At 34.0% G+C, this 19,722-nt stretch overlaps 1 long non-coding RNA gene across 1 annotated transcript in view; it reads left to right on the top strand.

The window, feature by feature from the left end:
- Window positions 1–827: 827 nt before the first annotated feature.
- LOC145681545 (uncharacterized) overlaps window positions 828–19,722 on the top strand; it is a 132,405-nt gene continuing 113,510 nt past the window's right edge. Inside the window, exon 1 of the long non-coding RNA XR_014130807.1 lies at window positions 828–1,169. This is a non-coding gene — a long non-coding RNA (uncharacterized LOC145681545). The remainder of the gene's footprint in view (window positions 1,170–19,722) is intronic.

Consider the following 19,722-nt stretch of genomic DNA (forward strand, 5'->3'; position numbering starts at 1 on the left):
ATAATCGAAGATGACCGATCCAGTTATTTATACACTACATCCAGATATTTATAAAATGAAACTACTGTTCACATAAATCACAAAACATCAGGCGTTGATAACATGCTACACTGGGGATGTGACCAGAAATCTTTTAGAAGAAACGTGAGTAATCATTAAAAAAAAGGCATTTACATCTATTGCATACCTATGTCTTTCCTTATTGATATCCGTGGATATTGCAACAATGCTCTAAAGTTTACTACATGAAGTAAAGACCTGGACATTATATCGACATCCTGTGCTGAAGTGTACAATCTACTATGTGGAAGTATATCCTCTTATTTTCTTTATTGTTTAAAACAGTTACCTTTCACTTTCATCTTCAGATGCTGAAGATGAAAGGGAGCCTGGATATTTATTCTACCTGTACGAAAGGGAAGACTATATATAGGGGAAAATAGAAATGGTCCTGAAAGTGAGTAAGATCGTTTATCTACAACATTCCTGAGTTTTCCAAAGGAAATTTCTTCAGAAGCACCTTTAGCTCCACCTCATTTCACACTATTGTGTGGTCTTTAGAAAAGACAAACCCTCCGCCTACCTTGAGCAGAAAGGAAGGAAACCGGATATATTCCCGTTAAGTTGCAGTCCCCAAGAAAGCATGGTTTCCTCAAGTACTGTATCTATCATCTGTGCCAATGTACCGTTGCAAATTGTCCCTTAAAAAGAAGAAGGAAAAAGTAAGAATAAACTCACCCAAGGTAGTAGCATTAAGTTAAACACCAAAGTTTGAAGACCCCATTGTCTGACAGTGAAAGCTCTTAAGTATTTCTTATTATATTGAAACAGGAAGGAGAAACGATGCTCATATTTAAGTAAGTATATATATCCTTCCAAAGGATAAGAAGAAGGGATGAGGATAGTGCGTGGAGAGAGAATTGCATTGCAATGTCTTTCTCCATATGTGCGGGAAGGGAGGGGAAGAGGAATACCTTCCAATGACCTCATTACCAAGCAAAGGAACAAATCGCAGCATCTTCCTCCAGGATGTTCAGTTTCTCGTTAGGTGCTACTATAAGAAGGTTGAACCAATCATTTCAGATATATCAATCTTAAGTTCAGTTATGTTGCTGTTGATTTTTCCATAAATAGTGATTTGGGATGCAGATACATACGCATGAAGAAAGGTTAGTTAGTATATATATATATATCTTTCAGCTAGTACCTTACTTTCTCTGTTTATCATCATTGTGTAGAGTATACAACATTTATAATGAGACAGGGTAATTTCAGTTGGAAATTTTTATAGACGTAGTTCTTTCCTTTCTTTCTTGAAAGAGTTGCCTCTGTGAACTTCTGAGACTCAGGACATGCGTTGCTTTTAGTTTTCAATTTCAAATTTATGAGTTTCGAATCACATAAAAATTAAATTATATTACACAATTCACATCAGTATTCTGGCAAGAAAATGTGTATGATAGTATGTATAGTAGACAAGTTTATAATCACTAATCACTTATGTTTTAAACCAAAAAACTTACCGTACAAGTAGTAGGTGGGTTACTGTTAGAATTATGTGTGTCATACTGTTAGGAGTATGTGTGTCGCTATTAGAAATATGAAGGTCGCTGGTCAATGTACGTCATACAGTCTGGCATATTTGTGTCACTTATAGAAATATAGGTCGCTGTTAGAACTGAATGTCACATAGTTTGGAATATGTGTATCACTGTTAGGAATATGAGTGTCACTGTCAGGACTATGAGTGTCATACTGTTAGGAGTATGTGATTATTTTTTAGGAATATGAGCGTCGACGTTACAACCAAATATGTTATACTGTTTGGAATATGTGTGTCACTTTTAGGAATATGACTATATGTGTCATACAGTTTGGGATATTTGTGTCATTGTTAGGAATATGAGCGTCGTGGTTAGGTCTATGTCAGAGATGGAGTGGGTCAAGTTTTCTGAGTAGGTCAGTGGGTCATGGGTCAACCGTATCTGACCCACTGTGACCCACCACCCACCGTGACCCACTGCGATCCACCACCCACCATGAGCCGTTGCGACCCACCGACTCAGTCTGACCTACAGACTCACTCTGCTCACTGCATTGTAGACAGTATCTTCTAAAGACTGGTAAATATGTCTGCGTTTTACTTTCAAGATCTTCATTTCCCTTCCTTTTCCATTTGTTTCTGTCTACTTACCTGAGGTGAATATATCTAACTGTAAATGAAAAAAGAACTTCAGGTACTTTTGGATATTGATATTTGCAATTATAATAATAGCAATAGGACTTATACTACTACTTGGCTTTCAAGGCCTGTGAGTTTTTAGAGGAGCTAACTACTGAAAAAAATACATTTTTGAGTCACTGTAATATATAAATTATTATATAAAAATTTGAATGTAACTATGCGTGCCTGATCATCACGGCCGAATTGCAAAGTCAAATGAAATGACGTTTGGTATGTAGTTAGGCCTTAATCCAAATTGGGATGTTATATTGCTTTCATTATAATAGCTACATATACTAAGGAGGGTGAGGATCCGAATTTTTGCGAAAAAAAAATGAGTATCTGGCAAGCCGTTAAACTTACTGAGCTGAAATTCAGTGTATTAACTCTTTATTGAAAATAAGCAGAACGTATTCTAGCATTTTTTTAAAAATTATCCTTTAGGGAGGGGAGGGAGCACTTTCTATACATGGAAAATTGGTAGTGAGTTGGTTTGTAAAAATGATTGAAAACGATCGAGATTAGTTAAGAGAAATCAGAAACAAAAAATACAGTTACTGAAGCTTATGTTTATTATATAAAGCGCTTACAGCATAGGGCAATCAACTCATAAAGTTGTGAGAAAAATAGACACAAAACTGTAAGCTTAATTACACTGAAATTTTAAGTTTGGTTGTACGCATAATTATATGGAAATTTTTACACTTTTTTTTCTTTATGTTGATCTACTTATGGGACTTTCAAATTTCATCCTTTTTTTCCACTGAAAAATATCGATAATTCAACAAGGAAATAATCATACTATGATAATTTAATTGAAATTAATCGTAATTTGGCCCATGACAAACAGCAATGTGGTAATTGAAGGGGAAGAAGGAGAGAAATTCACATTCACCTCTGAACACTTCCCTGGAAACTCATTCCCTTTTGCTTTCTAGGGGAGGAGGGAACTTGGTAATGACATCACACTTTCATGTGTAATTACAAAAATTAAATTTATAAACAAATAAGAAATCATTAGTTTATCTGGCTTTAATTGATAATTTACGCACAAGATTCCCTATCGAAGGTGTGGTAGATGAAGTTTCTGTTCTCCATGATTCGACATTGCCAACTGACATTGTCGATATGGAAAAGATGTTGTATGGTGACAGAGAGGTGATACTTCTTGCTGAGTTTTTCAGAGCTGACCGAGAAAAATCGTTATCAGACTTAAGTTTAACAAGCACATTGTCGATGAGGAGTTGCAGAAATTTCTACGTCGGGTTTACGAAAGGATTTTTAAAGTACATATCCCAAGGGGAAGTGGATAATAGATTTTTTTTAGGGTGCTAGAAAAGTACGTATCTCACGAATCCCTGAAGTCAGGGAGATTAAACTGACGGTAAGCGTATGAAATTTTTATTAACAAAAATTGAACATTTGCCGTCCACATCTCTCCATTCACTCAGTTACACTCATACACTAGTTCATTTCATACTGTTTTGTTTTCGGATTGACATAATGCCATATTTACTTTATATCTCACCCTGTACAAAATTGTTTCCTGGCCAGACATCCTAGTCTTGTCTGTATGGCAAGGTAAACTCATATTTCTCAGTACAATGCCGTGTCACATTAAGACGCATTAAGAGAGAGAGAGAAAAAAATATTAATTTAGTGATAAAAGAGAGGAGAGAATCGTGCTTGTTAGAAATACTTTGGTAGTTTCATACATACGCTCCATGTATATGATGATATTTCGTCGTCTCAGGTTTTGAACACATCAGGATCTTACAGGGTCATTTTGGGACACGGGTCTGTCAAGGTCACTAGGTCACGGGTATCGAAGGTTGTGTCCCGTTCCATCACTGATCCTGTAACCGGCTTTCCTGAAAGCAGGATAGTGTGGTAGGGAACGTCGTGTTGCGTAAGGACGTAAACCACAAGAACGCTAATCACTCTTCATCTTTACCTAGCAATTGCCCGTTTTAATATCTCTCTTTTCTTCTCTCGTTATCTCTTTCTCCTCTTTCCCCGTTTTCCTTCCACTATACCCTCTTCTATGCCTCTCAAAATATAGTTTCTTTTCAGATATTGTCGAATCAATTTCTTTTCCTCTTTTTTGAACTACATATCCTTCTTTCCTTCCTTACTACATGTTCCCAACACTCCCTAATTGGTTTACCTTTCGATCCAGATAATACTCTGCATCCTTCTCTATAGCTACCCTTACTCGCCCATGTTTCTTCCTCATATAGTATAATTTTGCACATGAAACACTTCATTTAATTCTTTTCTTACAAACCCACAAAATATAAGTCTACTTTACTTCTTCCTAAATAACTCTTTCGTTATTCCTGCTATTCCATTTATTTCACATTCGCACTTAATGTCTTCACTGACACTGAAACGAGTGTTCCATGCTATGTTGAGTTCTTCAAGATTGATGTTCGTTTCTCTCTCTCCGATTGAAATCACCATCGCCTTTAAGGCACCCCAAAAGGTTATAACTATTTCAGTCAACACTATATTATCCTTCAATGATGATTTCTAACCAACTATCTGCAGCAATGTTTGAGACAGACATGCAAGCTTTACAGATTTATCAGATTGCTTAGATATATATTTTTTTTCTATAATATCACTCATACGCCGAATAATAAAAGAATAGGCACGTGTTAGCAATTATCCCTATCGTGCAAGTAATTATTGTAAGTGACAAACATCTCACTAGTACTACAGTAATTATGTTGTAAAAAATAACATTGAAGGATTTTCCAAATGCCATCAGCTAACACTCTTATTTTCGTCTTAACATATTTACCAACTGCCTTTTTTATTTCTGGCTTTTTTTTTTTTTGTCTTCTATTTACAGCTAATGGAATGCCTGCACTATATACAAAAAAAATCGTCTATATTTCCTGAAAACGATTATCATTATCGTATTTTTGCAAGTGTCATGCAACTACAATGCCAGACAAGTCATGCAGTAGACGAGACAATTCGATTAAAGATAAATTATCGTTGTTAAGAAATGAACGTACAATTCCTGTTCAGCTACCAGTTTTGAAAAACGCTATTAATATATACTTTTTTTTTTTTTTTTTTTTTAGCAGAATTTCTCTACATATGCACCTAATTACAGGCACAGTCAATTCTACTGAATCGTATCTTGCTTTTCATTTTGTAAAAAAAAAAAAAAAAAAAAAAAAAAACAGGATGTCGCGAATTTTCAAATTTGTTCTTTCTTTCTTTTCTTTTCGTGTCGTATTTTAACATTGATTCATATGTACTACCACCAGCAAGAGTACTACCTATTCTTGCTATCTTATTAGTATTCATAAAATATGAATGCAACTATGCTGTTAAATATGCACTTAATATGCACTACTAGTGCAATAAAAGAGAGTATTTTCAAAGATGCAGCAAAGTTGTGACAAAGATTTGCACATGAAATATAAAGTTTTCGTTTTTTTTTTTTAAGAATTTGTTCCTTCCCGTAATTAGACTTACAGTATATCACAAGATGCTATTATCTTTATTTTTTGATGTCAGTTTGTGACAATTGTACAAAAAAAAAAAAAAGACCTATTAACATCAATAGATGTTATTGGAGAATAGTTATAGAGAGGAGCAAGTTCAGTATCTATATTTTCTAGCAAATTGAAATTTAACCCTTGAAGGCATTTTCCCCATGGCTTCAATTGTTTTATAGTCAGAGTTTCTGTCAATAACTTCCATCGATTTCTTTTCCACAGAGTGCTCAAATTTATCAGAAACTGACTGGAACTCGTGTCGAACCTCATCAACTAGAATTAAACATTCACTGAGCAGCATTTATCTCGTCTCTTGTTTCTGAATTGATATCGACACGATATTAGAATGTCTTTATCATTCTCAGATTTCTCTTAACATCGTGGCAATTGTAAGCGTCTTTGCTCTGCTGATCTGTTACTAACGTTATTGGTCCTTAATAAACTAGGCACTCTTCCATCCTTCAATCCAAAAAGCCATTATATTGCATAGTCATATAAATGTATTGAAAATACAAGCTAAAACTAGGTTTTTTCCATGTTATAAGCATACATCTGAAATAAAAGTTTATAGAATATGCTCTTACGTACTAATATATGCTTTAACCTTTAAAATATGCATTTATATGCACTATAGAACTTTCGAGCTGTATTATTGTTATTAGAAACCCCTACTAAGTTTAACGAAGATACATATAAGCAAACAAAATATGTATTTGCATAAAAATCCGATGTCTACTTATCAGTAAGTTTCGAATAAATAGGGAATTCCGAATGGTTTTCAGTAACTTGTTGAGGATATATACATGGTTATCAAAATAATAGAAACACCAAACACCTGGAATAGTGCAACATACTGATTAGTATGCTGTTGGACTACCTTTCACCCTCAGAATAGCTCTCCTGCGACGAGGAATAGAGTCATAGGGTGGTGAATGATAGTAAATGGAATATTATACCATTCCGCAAGCAGGTAGCCTATCATTCAGTTCCATGAGAGAGGAAGGAGGGGGAAATCTGGGCCGGATTCTAAAACTGACCACGGATGTTCAATTATGTTCAGATCTGGGAATTGGAAGCCAAAGGAGATATGTTCAACTTCATCTTAATGTTTCTCAAACCACGTCCAGCTCTGTAAATAAACACTCCTGGTTCACTACTTCTCACGTAGCATGTAGTTTGCCTGACACATTACTTCCAACAGCACGGCACTGCAGTCCCCTCCTGACCGTTGCCAATCCAGACGTCTGACGTGTTTACAACTCCAGCTATTTCTATTATTTTGATATTTATCTGTATTTTCTCTATGACAAATAAAATTGATTGAACTTGGTTAATGCATTCTGAACTTATTGGTAGCAGAACATGTGTGATAAGGGTAGCAGAACATTTTGATGATATAGGTGAACATTAGACAGCGAGTGTACCACTTTGAGCTTTAAAGTTGTTCAACTTGGATAATTTATTCCTAAGTTTCTGGTAATGGAACAAGTATCGCAAGGGAAGTGGTGGCAGAACATTTTGATAGAGCAGACGATGGCTTAATAGCCTAATTTTGTTTTAAATCAATGTTGAAATTCAAATTTCAAGCGGAGTGACTACGAGCCCTTGAAGATCGCCCTAAAGAGTTCAGAACTCAAGTTCGCTTGACTTGAATCTCACAACGCATGATGTCGGATTGATGTTATGAGCAAGAAGTAGGCCGTGATGATTTCAGAAGGGTCTCGGAGGAGGGTATTTCCTCCTGGAGCTCTGAAATTCCTCCCGGAGAAAATCTCCGATCGTGCTAAACAAGGGCTACTAGTAGTTTCGATTAGAGGGAAATCATGTGAATCATTATTGCGGAGAAGTGTGTCAAAACTTTAAGCATGAGATCTAGTGAGCAAAAGTAAAAAATAAGAGTCACCCTCTTCCGTTTTGGAACAGACTATAAAGGTCCAAAAGCTGTGTATAGATGTAAATATACATTGTCTTGTTTTCCGTACTCATAGTGATGTAGTTAGCACTACGCTCCTGCACTAAGAAAAATCCGTTATCCGGACAGTGGTCCCCGGAATCCATATATTTACTACGGAAATCTGTACGGAACATATGTTATCCATATACCACATACGTACATCCTTTTTTCTGCTTAGGTGTTACATCAAGCCGCTGTAGGGTGTCTGACATCTAACTGTCTTTCGTATATTACATACGTCAGCTATATGTTATATACGTCCATCTTCATGTGAGATCCTTATCATCTATATGCAATTCCTTCTTTAATACGGAAAGTACGTATAGGTGAAACACGTTATACGGAAAGTATTGTAAATCATACGCATACAGTTTTAGGATTTAGGATTTTAGATTTCTGGGCTTTTAGCATCTATGGCCATTTATCCAGTCACGTAGGAGGGATGATATTCCTCGGCGAGCACGTTATCCGGGGAAAGGAAAGGAAGGAAGCGGCCTGAGAACCATAAATTAGGTACTAATCCGGCATTTATCTGATGTGAATGAGGAAAACAAAGGAAAACCTCATTCAGGATGGCAAGCTCTTTACACTTTTTCGACCGAGTGCCCTCACCGGAAATCGAAATTAGGATCGCTCGTAGCAAAGGCGAGAGCGTTAGCGACTACCCTGCGAGGGGCCACCGCTTTCAGTTATACATTTGATACTGGATGTTACATATAGTCATACGTTAAATCCAAAAATTACTGGATTTACACATGTAACCTACGTTTTTACGCACGCCACATACGTTTTTTTCTGTGTGATTCCTTTAACTCTCCAAGTTGCCCCAGGTACACATTTTATAAAGCTAGGAGAATCTCAGGATCACATTAGAACAAGAGAAATTCCCTCTTCTACCTGGGATCGAATCCTGGTACTTGCGCAGTAAATGCTATAGCCTTTCCGACTTCCTTACCATGTCCCTTAGATCTAGTGGAGTGTGATTCTAGACGTGATATGAGAAATATTAGTTGAAGTTAAGTCACTGCGAGAATCTTCGCTTATGATCCCACGTTAGACGATTCGTATTTTAGTTTAACATTAAAACACAATATTTATTTTCGTAAGTACAATGTACTGAGTATCAAAAAGGTACGCTTCATGTAATCCAAAGTGTACCTTACCTCTAAATGCTGTCAAAACTAATTTTTGAGATTCATAATTTTCAGGGATATTTGAAAAATTCATTCGGAATCTGACAAATTAAGACAAAGTTTCAATTACATTCACATTTTTCTTTCTGTATAGCTTACTTTCTCTTTTATACTACTATTATTATTGTATTATGTTTTCGGGAGAAGAGGGATACGGTGGTTCAGTAATATAATGCTACTGTCTTCTACGAGGGTTCCTGATTCGATCCCAGGCCAATTGTGGTGAGAAACATTGTGTTTGTGGGTTTTCTTGGCGTTCTCTCATTTCTCCCACATCTTCATTCCACCAATTCTTTCACAATCATTCACTTTCATTAATCATCTGTCTCCTTTAGTCTAAAGGGCATAATCGTATTATGTAAAACTAGAATTATTATTATTATTATTATTATTATTATTATTATTATTATTATTATTATTATTATTATTATTATTATTATTATTATTATTATTATTATTATTATTATTATTACATTAACCAACCTGTTTCCTGACTCATTATTAGCATCATGCGTCTTTCTTCCATTTCAAAACGAAAAGCTGCCTTAAAAAACACAGACTTGATGGCATTCCTAACATCCAGCACACAACAAACATGCTACAACTAGCGCTTTACAAAATGAATCTCACGAGTGCTTTACGGCATTAACACAGTCGTCTATCAAACTGCGTCCTTTCGTAAGTAAGACTGTGCAATATCTGGATGGGAATAACAAAAATTCGATATCGATAAATTTCAGAGAACTAATCAATATATCGAAATATCAAAAATATCGAAAATATGGATATATATAGAAACATTGTTAAATATCGAAATTTTGAATACTGAAATTTCAAAAGGTCGAAAAATAATGAAATAACGGATATTGAAATGTCAAATATCGAAAGATATAGGAATGTTAATATATTGATGAGTATGACATTTTGATAATGATTTTTCGATATTTGAAAATCGATCAATATATCTGAAATATGAAAATAATTCAGAAGTCAAATCGAGTTTATTATTAAATGAATGGAGATTTTTTGAATAATGACTACTTTATGTTTTTACATATAAGAATAAATTTTCACTTTAAATTAATTGTTTATTTATTTACTTTACCGTTTTTATTACAATTAAGTTTAAAATATGCTTTAAGATGTGTCGTACAACGTATTAATTTCCTTCCGAAATACTTGAATTCTTGACGAATAAACCATTACGATTTTTTTTTCCTTTAACATGCTGACCTTTAATATAAGATATTTGAAAATAATTTATATACGGATCAGTAGTATTTTACATCAATATGTAGCCAATTGAAAATATCGATCAATATATCAAAATATCAAGAATAACATAATATTGATGTATCGATCAGTGATGTTTTTACAACGTATTACAATATTTGAAAATATCGATCGATACCTCGAAGTATCAAAAATAACAAAATCTTAATGTACTGATTTGTGATACTTTTATATCGTATTTCAATATTTGAAAATATCGATCAATACGGCGATACTTTTACATAGTATTTCAATATTTGAAAATATTGATCGATAGGGCATTGAAATATCAAAATATTGATATATCGATATTTTGATATCGATATTTGAAATCTTCGATCGGTATATCGAAACATCGCACAGATCTACACATATGGAGATTATTACGAATTGCCAGCAGTCACAAGTGTATAGGTAAGCAGACACTTCTTTTTACAGCTAATTTCATTAAATAAATTGTTACATTTCATATGTTCAATTCAGAATTTAAAAGGGAAGGGAAAGAAACTAGAAAAACTATGGTGCATTGTATCAGTAGAGTTTATAAACGCAACTAAAAACTTCATACGATGAAATTCTTAGAAAATTAAAACATTTTTATACGTATTTAGCCTAAATGATCTTGTTTGTACTTTTCCGTGAGAAGAATCAGAGGCAATTACTGGTATCATTTTCTTTTATTCTTTCCTAAATTTAAGGTTACAATTAGTTGCAAACATGAAGACAGAAATAAATACTGTATGTACACGTATAAACATTTTTTCCCAACATTTCTCGAGAACTAAATGTTATTAAAATCACAGGTGTATTCATGTGTAGTGTCCCAATATATAGTTTTTGTATATGTCCTTCATAGAGGCAACAACAAGCAATAATTGTGTTAAATGGAAAAGGCGATTACATTTCATGTTGACGCGGAAATGAGGTAAAAATTAAGTGAAGTAGTTTTATAACAGGCAATTCCGTCGACAATCAGTTATTTTTAATTTTAGATTTTAAATAGTAGACATGTACATAATTGCTATTAATTGTTTGTAATTTTTGCTGTAAACGTGTATAGAGAAGAGAAACTGTTAATTTTTCTTTTCTTTCTTTCTTTCTTTCTTTTTTCTTTTCTTTTCTTTATTTTTTTTTGTGAATAGTTCAAGAAGTTAAAAAGATAAATTAACACATTATCTAAATTACAATAAGCATCAATTAATCTGTTCGTCTGGTTATCACATGTCTTTTTTTAAATTTAAAACTAGCTGAAATGTCTGTTTTTCGTACAGGAAGAATTAGATAAATGAAAAATACGTATTTGGTATGAACTTATGTAAACACGGCTCCAATCAAGTACTAACGATAATCAGAAGTTCATTTCAAACGTCTTAGCGTTTCCTCTTACAAAATCGGAAGTTTATATTATATAAATTGCCCTTCTTCCTTTGGAAGTAAAATTTTCAAAAATGTTGAAACACGAGATCGCTTACTTTTAATGAGGAATTTATATACCAAGTTTCGTCTCCCTGGTCGACTGGAAAGACCGATGACTCATTCGAAACCTGTACATAGGACAAAGAGTGAAATTGAGCTTGAATGAAGGAGAAACCAATAGTGTGGAGATTGGAAGAGGAGTCAGACAAGGATGTAGTATGTCGCCACAATTACTCAACATTTACAGTGAATGTTTAATGAAGGAAGCATTAATAAGAATTTGGGGTTTTCAAGATTGGAGGACAGATCATTAACAAGATTAGGTATGCAGCAGTGGCGGCCGGTGGATTGTGGTTTCGGGTGTTGCAGTATGAACGATAAGAGACAGAAGATATAAAGTGGACTCATTGACTAATCAGCATAACTTTAGATGCAAATGCTATGTGACATGTGAAATTAAATGAAATTCTGTTTTTAAAAAATAAAAAATGCAGAACATTTTATCCGATTAATCACCTTAATTAATTGGTAAGTTCATTCTCCTCTCTTTGATTGGAGCAAATCTGTCTAATACATGCTGGTTGAACTCTGGAATTCTTATTGTCAGGTCTTTTTCGATGGAAAGCATAACTAATGGTGATAACCTTTCTTGGAACATTCAATTCCTTGAAAGTGTCAATTCTTTTTCAAGTAGAAAAATACTTTTCGTCTTTTGCTGACGCCATAGGTACAGTTAATATTAATTTCAGAAGCTTTGTAGATTCACTAAATATTTTTTCTAGATTATTGCGAACGATTCATTCTAGCAAACTCAGTCCCTGACACTGATCCGAATTTCTCTTCAGCGTTGACTGAAGAGAGTTCATAACAGAGATTAGTGTTATAAAAAATGTCCATTGAACACACTTTATTCACAGTTTATCCAGAAAATTTAAAATAAATTGAGGAAACGTATCTAGTGCAAACAACATTACTGCCATAAAACATCCTGTAAATTTAAACTGGATTTTTTTCTAACACTCTCCTGAATTGTCCTTTGCTTGTTTTGTCTACGCCTTAATTGCAAGTTTTTCCTCAGTTGCAAGCTGGTCAATGTTTTTTGTAAGTTATTTACAGAAGTCACGGTATACAATTCATTCAGAATTTATAGGTTATTTACAGAATTAAAGCACACACAATAAAATTATATCTAATAAATAAAAACCAAAACAGTGATACAAAAGAGGTACTGGTATATGAATTCCAAATGTCACATATTCATACATCAACACACACACACACACACATGTGCGTAAAAAAACTACATCCCAAATCATCCGTCTTGGTTGTTACGCAATGCACGATGAACACAATATACTTCCACATGAGGCGAAACAATGCTTATCAGTGTCATATGTTCTGGAAAGGGAACCTCGAAACCAACTAGATGTAGGATCAGCATGTATACCTACCTAATAGAAGGTAAAAGTCTAAAAACATCAAAACAAACAGCACTGCCAGTTCTACACCCAGAAATGTGTGTTGGAAGGGGTTCGATACATCTATGCAATATACACGTTTTTATTCTGCATCCGAAAAGACGATAAGTAATAACTGTCACCTACTGTATATTCTTAGCAAAAAATAAATAAATAAATAAATAAATAAAAATAAATAAATAAAATAAATAAATAAATAAATAAAATGATAGAACGATTGTTTTTAAGAAAAGAGAGAGTACATGATGAGGCGTAAAATAAAATATTTAGCCTACATCAATCGTTTATCTGTTAAACAAGTATAGTTCGTTAGGAAAGTCTACAAATGTTAGTCAAGTTTCGAAATTTTTGGGAGGTCCGGAGCCGGTGGACCACCCTCGTGGCTACGCCCCTGAGCATTGCTAACTAGTCCCAAATTCAATGTGGCGTTCCCCATCATACAGTTTTATGTCGAAATCATCAAGAGTATAAAATATACTTATTTTATAAAAGAAATATGTATATACTAAAATACTAGGCTATCCCCAGAGGGAGGGGGAGATTCTACACATTGACTTATTAATATGTGAACCACAAATTACTGTGGAAGAAGCCTTCATTACCAATATAAGCTAAGAATTAACTTGTAAATGCGGGTCTACTTTCATTTGTTTTCTGCTCTACTAGATGTTTTCTTTTTTATTTCGTAATTCTGCAATCACTTTTTTTAATTGTCATTATATTGATTTGCTTCAGTATGGTCCTGTAATTTAAAAATATGAATGCATAAAAACAAATTCCATTTGTTAATTGCTAGTGAAATAAAATTTAGAAATCTTATTTAGCGCGAAAACCTCCTCCTTCACTGGGAACCGTGCTGTGTTGCAGAAGCACTGCAACGACCAGTCCCTTTAACTTCTGAGATAGGGGAAAGGAGACTTAACATTCTCTCCAATTCCCGCGCTGAAGGAATCTGGTCGTTGTATGATCGCTGCAACACAATATAAATTTGTGACGGATTATTTTTCGCTTTTTAAAATGAATTAACGGAACGGACAGTTACAGAAGTAAAAAATATGTTATTTAAAGTGTATATATTCGAGTATTAAAAAGTATTTTTCTGTTCTTTACTACTATTGATAATAATATTTTTTTTCTTGAAATACTTTGGTCGTTGCGCAACGCTGCAACACTAACATTATCCGCCACTGGTATGCAGATGATACGGTTATTATATCTAGAACCAAAGGACTACAGGAGAGGATTGGCAAAATAGTTGACACTGGGAAACTAGGCCTATATGGAATAGAAATCAACATCAAAAGGTCGAAAGTCATTAGAATATTCTGACCCGCGCTTTTATGGGTCAGAATAAAAAAAAAAAAAAAAAAAAGAGAGAACTTGAGGAGATCGGTAATTTCAAGTATCTGGGAAGTATTTCGACGTGAGATGCTTACTGCACCAAAGAGATTAGATCAAGAATAGCCATAGCCAAAGAAGCACTCAACAAGAAAAGATCACTCTTAATTTCCAGGCTCAATATTGGACTTAAGAAGAAGTTGGTCAAGTGCTATATATGGAGCATTGGACTGTATGGTTCAGAGACTTGGACATTACGGAAGTTAGAGAAGAAATATTTAGAGAGCTTCGAAATGTGCTGTTCGAGGAAAATGAAGAGGGTAAAATGGACAGAGAGAGTAGAAAACAAAGTTGTTTCAAAACGGATAGGAGAGAAGAGAACACTTCTAGCCAACATCTTACCTAGGAAAGCCAATTGGATTGAACAAATCTTGCGGAAAATTTGTCTTCTTCATACCGATCGATGATTTGAAAACTAGAAGAAAATTTGGGAGTTAAAATGGGGAAGCTGAAGATCGAGAAACGTGGAAGAAATATTTCCAGGCCCAAATCTGTTAAAAAAAAAAAAAGTCCGAGGACCTAAATAAAGGCAGAATGCTTAATAATAATAATAATAATAATAATAATAATAATAATAATAATAATAATAATAATAATAATAATAATAATAATAATAATAATAATAATAATAATAATAACTTCAGGGAATCATGAGATACTTTACTCTTGTTTTTAGAAAAGGTTTTCCTTTATTCCGTTTAGAATACTTATTTTGATGAAAGCGAAATGGAAAGACCGAGCTCGACACAATTGCTATGTTAACAAAAAAATCATTTCGGGTGGTTCGGCTGTTTCCTCACTGCTAAAATCACAAAAAGAATGTGATTTGTTACTAGTCTAGTACAAAATTAAGATTATCCTAAGTATCATAGTATATTTTATATAAGAACCATTTTATACAAAATTCTGCATTTAAATGCTATAGTTTGTACTTCTTTCTTTACGGTATTCCATTTTTAGAAAGACTTCCTTATTTGTTACTATCATTCTGTCACATTCTTCAGATAGTCGTAATAGTTTCTTGATTACTTGGTAATTCGTTTGTTGCTCTGTCGCGAGCATTCGGTATATGCACAGTAACCGGTATAGGTAGGTATACCAAAAATTATTGATGCCAGAAAGTGACTTGAAATTAAATATTAGAAGAAAACGGATAACTACTATCTTCTATTGTATTATATTATAATTGTAATGTGAACAATTAACACGGGATTTTGAAATTAACACGTACACATCTCATCGTTTCATTGGGGATCCTTGATTCATAATCGTTTCATTCTATTAAATGTCAAAATATTCAATCTATAATGAACGTAAGTTATATGTTTCACCTTTTGTATTTTAATTTAACAATACAACTCCTAAACTTCGAGTACAAAGATCTGAAGAATTTAATCGGATCAGTTTGACAATTAAGTAATGAAACAATTCAAAATCAGCTATAGTTTTTTTTTTTTTTTTTTTTTTTTTTTTTTTTTTTTTTTTTTTTTTAAGCTTGGCCAATGTGGCTGTTAAAACTTTAACTATTTCAATAACACTTATATTAATCAAACTACATGTATTTTGGGTAACCATATACAGAGTGTTTCAGAACAACACCCTCAGCGTTTGTGAGGTGATTTCTGACACCCATATAATAAGAAAACAATAGACCAACCTAACCTGGGTGTAGAAATGCTCCCTTTCGGCGTTACTACCAGCCGAAAATTTGTCGTAAAGATGAAAAAAAAAAAAACACAACTCGAGAATAAAATTTCGGATCGAAATCGGGTAAAAAAAAAAAAAAAAGTCTATTGCTTTTAGTTGTAGAGTCCATTAATGCACAATTGAACGTGATGCAGGAACGGCTTAAGTATAACTCCAAAGAAACTGGATAATTTCTGAGGTATTTTATGAAGATTTGAATGAAAAAAATATAATCAAAAATCAAGTACAATACTTCAACAAACATCATAGTACATCGTTGAAATTAGAAAACTGAATTTGAAAGAAACATAAATACATAAGTGTTATGGAACTGCTTTTGTTTCAGTAGCCCGTGAGCCCACTTTGGAGGAAGACCTATGATCCTGATAGATGTATCGGTCAAGTAAATGCTATATGATAAATTAATGTATAAAAAGGTCTTGACGCTCAAAGTGTGAAATTCGTAGTTTTTACTTTATACGGAAACAATAAAAACATTTTAAGGTCATTTATTCTCAACTGATGTGACACGTCCGCTCAGGGGTCGCGGACAGATTTTTGATTCATCGATGTTAAAATGCCTTTTAATATATTTTATTATTTTTATTGTTTGTAAGAAAACTAATGTGACTGACAGAAAGGGGCTGTTAGTGTGCACAGGGCTAAGAACTACTGTTCTAGATTAACTTAAGAAAATGCAGGTTGCACAATAGCGTATAAAGGCGGCAAGTAGATTTGATTTACGAATCTTAACCGTTATTAGTCGTATCACGGATAACAAAGTAATTCAGACAACTTTTCTAATAGTGAAGGGACGAGAAAGAGAATTTTATGATACCGAAGTAAGAAGTTCAAAGCCAACTGCAAAACATGACAGAGGACTGCGTCGAGAAATAGTATAGACAACTTCAATTCATATCGATAAAATTTAATCTATGTGAAGGATATTTATTGGCATCCTTCGTATTAGCGCATTTCACATTACGACGTACAGTATTTTGGCAGTAGTTTTCAGATTAATTCTACGAGACCTACGTAGTTAACAGTGTAAAATTTAGAATGTATAATCTGCCTCATTGAGTCACAATAACTGTTTATTGAGTTGTAAAACATTCAATGAAAACTATTTTAAATTTATGAGAAATTGATACAGGAACACACTGAAGGATTCTTAATAGTGGTGAAGCTATAATTTATTGGAGAGAGCAAGCGGAGATTCTTAAATTTTTCATAATTCAGGGCATTGTAAACATACTGAAGCCTAGGAAAAAACATAAGGGTATCGCAAAAGAAATGTGGCTATGAAGAGGGAAAAACCAGTCAAGTAACAGTGAAAGTAAAAAATGTCTGAAGTTCAATAGTGCATTAGTTCAGGAATGTAAACATAAGTATAGAGTCTAAAATTAAAAAAAAAAAAAAAAAAAAAAAATAGAAGAGAGAAATCAAAGTGCTAGTTTATTCGTGAAGTCCAAGACATTCTTAGTACTAACACTTACGAAAACTACGAACTCCCACGCATATACATTTCAATATTTTTCATAAATGATAAGTCATACATTCAAAGGATGTAAGCAGGGGTGTAGTGCGAACGGAGTGAAGCTGAGCGACGCTCCAGCACAGATTCATGAGGGAGGGGCGACACTCCGACACAGAATCAGAAAAAATACATACTAGTGCAGAAAGTAAGTTGGCTCGAGTTCAGAATTTCAAATCTCCAAAATTCGAATGATAATTCAAATTGGTTTAAATTTGTCATTATAATTTAAGATTTACAAAACTAAAAACTTGAAAACTTTAAAACGAAATATAATGTTTGAACTTCATGGAATTTATGCGTATTGATAAAAAGCAAAGATGTATTCAGTAGTCCCCCATAACAAAAGTGAAACTGGTAAATAATAAAAATAAAACCAGAGGTAGAAAGATATGTTAACGATGCTTCTCTTATGTGTTGTTTCACACACAATTTTAAAATAAAGATTCATAATTTGATTTCAGTTTTGAGTTTATGCTTAAATTGTGTTTTTGGACCTCTTATCTCCCATCAAGCGCTTCACCACAGATGTTTTGGCACTATAGCTCTGGATGTAACGGGCAAGTTTCATCCCGAGAATTTCTCTGTACTAAGACAAAGTATGTCAATCAAACATATATATATATCTGCTTCTTTTGAATTGTAATGGTATTCTTCTAATTTGAAATAGTATCGATTTGTGTTAATTGAAATCCTGTATTTGATTGTTGTTTATTTTCTTCATTCAATGTTTCATAGTTTTCCAGGAGTTCTCTGTTTTTTTTGGGGGGGGGAAGGGGTCAACCTTGCGCTACCCCTGCACAACGTTCAATTGTGCATTAATGGAATCTACGATTAAAAATAATAAACATTTCGTTTTACTCGACTTCACTCCGACATTTTGTTCTCGAATTATGGCTACTTTTTAATTTTTCTGACTAATTTTCGGCTGGATATAACGCCTAAATGAAGAATTTCTATTATTACACCCAGATTGGTCTAAACTTCCGTCTTATCTTGGTATTAGGAATTACCTCCCAAGCGTTGTCAGTGTTGTTTTGAAACACCCAGTACATATTTTAAACATATTACTCAACATCACTTATATATAAGGTAGAACAACAATAAACAGTAACATTACCTTTTTTTTTTTACAGTTATTTTTCAAAACACGAGATACAAAAGTAAGGTAATTTATTGCCCAACAACTTCGACCAGACTTAAGTCTCATAACCCCCAACGGTATTCTTCGGGTTCTTTTCGATCTTCTTATATCTACTAGGGATGGCCACAAAGTTCCGGTTTCGGCGTAACTCGTTCCACGAGGAACCGGTTCTTGGAGATTCGGTTTTCAAACCGGTTCCGAAACCGGTTCTAGAGCTGGATCCGAGAACCCGGTTCCAAATCTGGATCCGAAACCGGATCTTCTAGAACCGGATACGTTCAGAACCGAAAACCGGTTCCACCAGGAACCGATTCCGGCCACACATAATATCTACCATACCAAGAAGTCATCCTCTTCTCGATACTTCGTGCTCCTGTATTGTTGTTCCATACGGTTGTTGCTTTCTTACCTGATTACGGAAAAGTTCCACTTTGCCTTCTTCCGCCTTACTTATGGGCATTACATTCATGTCCTCCTCTACCTTCGTCGAATTGTCTTTAAACTACTTTCTTTGTTGCTTGTGGACGGTTTAATTTCTCCTTGGATATCTACTAAGCCCGATGGCAGAACTTTCTTTGTCTGTCTGCGATGAGATTTTGTAAGTCAAAAATTTTCTGCAGGAATTCTGCAAAATTTTTCTGCACAAGAAACACTTGTGATCATTAAAAATACACTTTACGCGACGCAAAAAACAGTTCAAATTATATTTATGTGAGCTGTCCGTGCACACCTACACATAGCAGACACGTTTTCATACTTTTCTCTTGGTTATTTTTTTCTTCTAGTAATTTTTCTGCACAGGCACGGAAAATTTTCTGCGATCACATCGCAGATCGCGGCATGTTCTGCTATGGGGCTTCTAAGTAGAGATATTTACCTATTCTTCTTACAAAGTGTTCCTTACC

This window comes from Thermobia domestica, chromosome 3 (genome assembly GCF_964235325.1).
Source record: "Thermobia domestica chromosome 3, izTheDome1.hap1.1, whole genome shotgun sequence".
NCBI classification, from domain to species: domain Eukaryota; kingdom Metazoa; phylum Arthropoda; class Insecta; order Zygentoma; family Lepismatidae; genus Thermobia; species Thermobia domestica.